Below are 7,787 nucleotides of genomic sequence, written 5' to 3'. Positions count from 1 at the left end.
TACTGTACACAGGAGAGAGTGACAGTTAAGTACTGTACTCAGGAGAGTGACAGTTAAGTACAGTACCTGTACATGTACCCTTATTGTATTATCAAGATTGTAGCCAGTCAAGGTCAAAGGTCACATTTGACAATTTTTTTTAATTCAAAATGACACTTTGTACATTTATTCATCAGTCCAGGGCATTCTTGCCTATACATATATTTTCTTGTTTGTGCCATAGTTTTGTATGATGTAGCAAAATAGTTAAGTTCCTTGTCCAATTGAGGAACTGTGCTGAAGTTTCTAGACATATAGCTGTCATGGTGATCATATACACATACAGATGTCAAGGTCATCTGTTCACTTTGTCAGGAGTTGTCTTCAGTTCATACTCACTTTCCCCAAGCAGCTGTAGGCAAATACTCAGGATTGACTTTAACCAATAGTTATTTCTACCACAAGTTTGTCAATAATTGTTTCTTTGGAAACAAATCCTTGAATGTCACGTAAGAAAGGAAAATCAATAGTACAATAGCCAAGAGTCCATCTCAAAGAAATCATTTGTTCAACACAGAATAGATTTTATCTAAGGATGTTGGAATATTTAAAACTTCTGTTGAAATTTCAGAACATTTTTTGGCATCCTTTTGAAAACATGTTCAAGAATTAAATCTCAATCTTAAGTGCACATTTTAATTTTTTGTAAAATATCTTAATTGCTACTTTTATACTAATCATGGGTATTGCTCCATCTGTTGGGATATCTTGGCCAACTTTTTCAATCTTCAGTGATAAGATATCTTCCTATCTGCATGATATTACATATTTAGATTCCTGTAACAGGGCAATATGTGAGGAGTCGTTGGTGGCCAATTATGTATATGGGTGCTGTTGTGGATATTATCTATATCACGGTCTAGTTTTCATTAGGTAATGATGGACACTAGGAATATTAATGCTGGGAGCTTCATTGTGACTCAAGGAACTGGCTCTGAAATGTTTTGTTATAATTAATATCTAATTGGTTGTGTCTTAGTCAGTTAAACAATGATAAAAATACCTTTCAACTACAGCTTTATATACCTATTGAAAACAGTTTTAATGTTTAACTCTGCTAGACAATGGATATTACGCCAAGCTGTTGTGGATATTGATTAAATTCTGTTAGATAACCATCAGTAGACGATATTTACATGTTGGTTTGGAGAACCTAATTACCTGCTGATTGGCCAGCTGTATGGTGCAGTTTACCATGTTTACAGTTAAGGAAGTTTCTGAATCAACACATCCTCCTTGTTACAGGAGGCTGTCAATGGTTCACCTGCCAACACCTTGTCCACCCTGAAATATCACAATAGGTAGGCTCCATCTTTCATGCAGTTACATCTTCATGCAGACATAGGGGTATAAGGTTAGTTGGTTTGGGAATGATAGCTGTCACCTTGGTGATGAATGGGAAAACCTGAATGTTTCTATTTCTTGCATTGATACTTATGTAAAAGCCTAGAGAAAAAGCTTGGCTGTTTAATGAAAACAGTGATGCACCTTGCACCATGTGTCGGCTGGAATAACAGATTTGCCTTTTTGTTGTTTATATAAACTCCAGAAATCCTTAAACTTCTAACTAATTAATGAGTGTCAGGTAAAGGAGTGCTGACCAAAAAGTTTCAAACTAGAACTGCTTTCACCAGTAAGCTTTTCTCTTATCCTTTATTGAGAATTTTCCCTGTGATATTCCTGTCGATTTAGCAGGATTTATGTGTACAGGAATAAAATTGTACACTTGGAAGTAATTCTTTGTCCTTTCCACCAGGAAGAAAAAACCTCTGTTTCTTTTCTGTCTGCTTCTGTCAGTCTATCTCATGGTAATCTGGTATCCAGGGATTGATTTAGATAGAGACCCATTTCCCAATGGAAAAAGGCTCCATTTCTATCCAAAATTTCTGGAATTGCGGCAAGATTCTATGATTACACTATTAAAATTACTATATTTTCCCCCCTTTTTATTCAGAACAAAGGCTCTTTAGACTATGATTGGTTTTGTTCCTGGATTTATAATAGGATTTTTTCATCTTTACATAAATGTAACAGTTTGTACAACGTTGAAAAAGATGACCAACTGGTTGGTTTCATAGGATGGTTTTGTAGAGGAAGCTTTTCTCTGGTACCTTTAACTCAATGGATTGAGTTGTACAGTAAATTAATTGTTGTATCTCATCCTTCATAACACATGCAATGTTTATCTACGTCATTCTGTAACATTATTACCTGTCATTGAGACATTTTGTTCATTGTTTCCGGTACTTCACTAGGAGTTTGACTCAAGGTTGTGTGGTTGACTTACATTAAAAATGTCTTGCAGCTTTTGGGAATCAAGGTCACTTAAGTGCTTGGCAGTTTTAGCCATCTGTTCTGTTAGCAGAAAACCGTTTGTCAGTGACTTGACGGGATTGTGCAGCAAATACACATTTTCTTGAGGTAAACAGAGGCATTTTCTTGTACAAAACAGACGGTTGCACCCAATGCTAGAGGAGCAATTAATACTCTCAAGAGTCCATCGTCATGGATACGAAAATGAGCAGAATTGACCCAGTTGACACTGAGCACGTTAGATAAGTGGGGATTTTTAGTGTATTCACACGTTGTACCATTCAGTGTAATGCAAAATTTTCCGCTATTATGATGCAGATCCTCAGGCTTGTGGCATTTTTAATGAAACCAGACATTCTACTGTAGTCTTGCATGAGATTTTTTACCGGTCCTTTCTCTGAAATGCAAAAACATGCAGCTGTACTTTATCAACTACAGGGACACGTGTGGAAGAAACTGGAATTTTTTAAAGATACTTTCCACAGTATATGTTCACTTTGCCGAAGGGCTCTTTTCATTTTCTATCATCAGAACAGATGCTGATCAAATGTTCCTAGGATTTATAACAACCAGAGATCCTCCCAGGAAAACTGCAAGAGTGAAACCACGATAGGTCTGATCAAGATGTCCTGGGTGTCTGTAAGAATAGCAAAACAGTGCAATAGGTCAATGAGTTGACGTTTAAAAGGTGAAATCCACAAAGAAAGCCCCTAGGTAAACATTGCCGGTTATACAGCTTCCGTCTAACATCTACACATCTCTGTACAACTCCCTTGTCCCATAAAATGTTTCATGGGGTGTGACTGAGGTGACATTCTGTGCTACTATAAATCATTATCTGTACATCTGCAAAAAGTGAGCGCAGCAATGAATACTTGAAACTGCATTTCAAAGGCGTTTTTATATAGATGCATCCAAAACATGATGTTAAGTTTTGTGAATCTTGATTCAGATTTGTTTTCATCGGTTCAAAAACTCACCACAGCAGAGATACCAGTACATTACACTACATTAGGAGAAAGATGTGATATTTTGATTTTAAAATAAATAAGCTAACTGACAAGTCTGCTTCTTTTTAAATTCTGTAGGGGCATTATAACTCAGCATTATGTGTTTTGTGTGAAATTTTCTTCCTTTATCCGCAATTAGTTGTGACTTTCATTTGTGTACCATTACTTGTTTTTGTGATTTTGTTAACGGAATTCTAATCATGTAGTTAAGAGAATGAAAAAGTGGATTTGTCTAAAGATGGATCCAGATGTGAAGCAAGTTGTGTGCACTTTAAGAGACGTTTATATTTCTTGCAGTTTTATGATTATTCATTGTCAGGACAATCTGGACGTAGGGTGGTGCCTTATCACTGAAATTGCAACAGTGATATTATCTATAAATTGTTTCCAAAGAAGAAACAGTGTTTAAGGTCCTGCTTTGGCTCAAAGCAAATTTAGCTGGTGTATTTTTTTCTGATAAATTGAAAAAATATTGAAATGGCAGAAAACAATTGAAGTCAAAAGATTTTTCTGATTGATTTAAACCTGTAACTGGTAAAGTATTGAAACAATTAATCTATTTACTGTTAATATTTTGTTATTTGTATTAAGTGTGGAAGACTTATATCTGTTAAGTGCCTTGACAGGAATTGAACCCAGGTCTGTGGTCTGATAATCCATTCTATACCAGCGGAGTCAAAAAAGCATTCCTTTTACACTAGAAACATGTCTAAAATGGCTTCAGTTGTTTTGTATTTGGACTTTCAGAGTTAAGTCATCAATGTATAATCATATCTCTTAAATAATATGCAAAATTTACTGGCCGGGTTTATGATTGAGGCATTTAAAATTAGGGACCAAATTTCTTAAAACTGTATCTTTCATGTTAAACTTGGAACACTTGGTAATTTCTGATAACATCTCCTGATCACACGACTAATTTAACCATCAAAGGACAGCACCACTTATACAGTATTAGAGAAAATATGGAAACAAGGCAAACTACACGGCTCTGAAAGAAAAGATAAGTAGGAAAAGCATGTAAACATGTAACAGGTAAATCAGGAACAGCTATAACACTGTGTCAACAGATTACCTCACTACTTGGACAGTAGAGAAAGTCTGCTGGCGACTAAGCCATCTTGATATAATTCAACAGAGATTACGGCAGATTGGAGTAGTGTTGGCTAGGTATCTCAAAGGATATCCTTCCCTGTTGTGTTTATTCAGTGAAATATACACCAAATATGGAGGATAAGCTGTCTGGATTTTATTTATAGAATGTTCCTAAGAGGTGTGTCTGTAGTAATCAGCCAGTGATAATACCCAAAGTAGATCTAGCCCTTCAGTAAATGTTGTCATGGATACCTCTCCGGGGCTGTTGTCCTTCATTAAAAATAATGCTAATGGCCACTGGTCATTTGGTTTTGACTCCATTGTCCGCTCATTGTGTTCTTCAAAATTAAATTCTGCAGATGAGTGAATCCACTAACAGACAAAGCGATGGTCATCTTGACCATTGAGATATTGGTATTGACAACTAGGGTGTTATTTATGGCCTCTGGCTGCCTAAACCTGTGAAAGGTAAACCAAATTTGATGGAAGAGATTTAAACCTGAGGAATAGTATTTCAAAACAAGAAATTCCACCACCAGATATTGTACGGTGGTCTGTAGACCAGATTTCTACACAGTACAGCCAAGTGTTTACAAGTTTGTTCAAGCTGGCTGCTTTGATGTCCATTACTTCAACACAACTACTTAAGCTTTGTCTTTCTGACCATCCTTGTCTGCACATGAAGTGTTGCCCCAGGTCTGAGCCAGATAGCCATCTCTGTGGTAGAGCTCTAAGATGGTGCCCTTAATTAGAGCCCAGAGGTGTTTTTGAGAGAGATGAACATGTAGATGTGTGTAGTTTGTTTTCTGATTGCATATCCACATTATCTGGTGATCATTTGTGGAGGCATGTGTTGATATGTTGTTACTCACAGGCTCTTGTGATCTGTTTGTGATATCTGTCCCCTCAAGGTATTGCTAACACTGTCTAATGATGTTGTCAGAGGCAGATTTACAAGAAATCTCCTACTTAATGAATCACTGTTACAACCACCAATTAAACACCTACTGCACAACCACCCATCACACACCTACTGAACCACTGTTACTACCACCCATCACACACCTACAGAACCACTGTTACTACCACCCATCACACACTTACTGAACCACTGTTACAACTACCCATCACACACCTACTGAACCACTGTTACTACCACCCATCACACACTTACTGAACCACTGTTACAACTACCCATCACACACCTACTGAACCACTGTTACAACTACCCATCACACACCTACTGAACCACTGTTACTACCACCCATCACACACTTACTGAACCACTGTCACAACCAACCATCACACACCTACTGAACCACTGTTACAACCACCCATCACACACCTACTGAATCACTGTTACAACCACCCATCACACACCTACTGAACCACTGTCACAACCACCCATCACACACCTACTGAACCACTGTTACAACCACCCATCACACACCTACTGAATCACTGTTACAACCACCCATCACACACCTACTGAATCACTGTTACAACCAACCATCACACACCTACTGATTCACTGTTACAACCAACCATCACACACCTACTGAACCACTGTTACACCCATCACACACCTACTGAACCACTGTTACAACCACCCATCACACACCTACTGAACCACTGTTACAACCACCCATCACACACCTACTGATTCACTGTTACAACCAACCATCACACACCTACTGAACCACTGTCACAACCACCCATCACACACCTACTGAATCACCGTTACAACCACCCATCACACACCTACTGAACCACTGTCACAACCACCCATCACACACCTACTGATTCACTGTTACAACCACCCATCACACACCTACTGAACCACCATTACAACCACCCATCACACACCTACTGAACCACTGTTACAACCACCCATCACACACCTACTGATCCACTGTTACAACCACCCATCACACACCTACTGAACCACTGTCACAACCACCCATCACACACCTACTGAACCACTGTTACAACCACCCATCACCCACCTACTGAACCACTGTTACAACCACCCATCACACACCTACTGAACCACTGTTACAACCACCCATCACACACCTACTGAACCACTGTTACAACCACCCATCACCCACCTACTGAACCACTGTTACAACCACCCATCACACACCTACTGATCTACAACCTTCATTACATACCCATTAAACCAGTAAGAGTGTCACCATATGGTTTTATTTCTCTTTCTTGCATATATATGCATAAATGTTAAAAATATGTATTGTTCATCTGCTTTATTCATAATTCAATGTTTTCTCGTATACAGAAAACATGTATTTATTCAAAAATGCTTCATTCAGTTTAAAGCAGACTATGTTTGTTCTGAATGATGTAAGAAAGGTTGTAACTATGAATGTCTCTAACTCAACCATCACATTTGGTCTGGCTCTAACCCAGAAGGACAATTATGTTTCTGAAAGATTTAATTAAAAGTCAGAGGCCAACGTATTAATTTTCGGATGTATCATACATCTTTCTTGTCAAGGTAAAAGTTTTGTCATTTTCCATGTAGAGACTGAGAAAAAACAGTTTTGCAGCTACGATATTTCTTAACTGAATGAGGTTGCATTTCTTTTCAGCTGATATTGTGTCTGATATATATGGATTGTGTTTCATATTTAATTACCACTATTCAGGAAACAGGTGGGGTGGGGTTGTACATTACCAGTGTTCAGGAGACAGATGGGGTGGGGTTGTATGTTACCAGTGTTCAGGAGACAGATGGGGTGGGGTTGTATGTTACCAATGTTCAGGAGACAGGTGGGGTGGGGTTGTATGTTACCAGTGTTCAGGAGACAGGTGGGGTGGGGTTGTATGTTACCAGTGTTCAGGAGACAGATGGGATGGGGTTGTATGTTACCAATGTTCAGGAGACAGGTGGGGTGGGGTTGAATGTTACCAGTGTTCAGGAGACAGGTGGGGTAGGGTTGTATGTTACCAGTGTTCATGAGACAGGTGGGATGGGGTGGTATGTTACCAGTGTTCAGGAGACAGGTTGGATGGAGTTGATGCCACCAGTGTTCAGGAGACAGATGGGGTGGGGTTGTATGCCACAAGTGTTCAGGAGACAGATGGGTTGGGGTTTTATGCTACCAGTACTCAGGAGACAGGTGGTTGCATGTAGGTTGTGGTTTCTCTATTGTAACAAATGTCAAATAAGCTGTGTCATTAGTTGCTGGATGGTAGACATTTATAGTTATTTGTTTGCTGTCTCTCTCAGAAGATTTATTTGCTGCTATCACAATCGCCAACACTGCTAATTGTAAAATCATTCTGGACATTAATTAAGGATAATTC

The sequence above is a fragment of the Ylistrum balloti genome, unplaced genomic scaffold (assembly GCF_031769215.1).
Source record: "Ylistrum balloti isolate Yb309-2 unplaced genomic scaffold, AGI_CSIRO_Ybal_v1 Utg370584, whole genome shotgun sequence".
NCBI lineage: Eukaryota > Metazoa > Mollusca > Bivalvia > Pectinida > Pectinidae > Ylistrum > Ylistrum balloti.
This window is presented reverse-complemented; position numbering follows the sequence as displayed.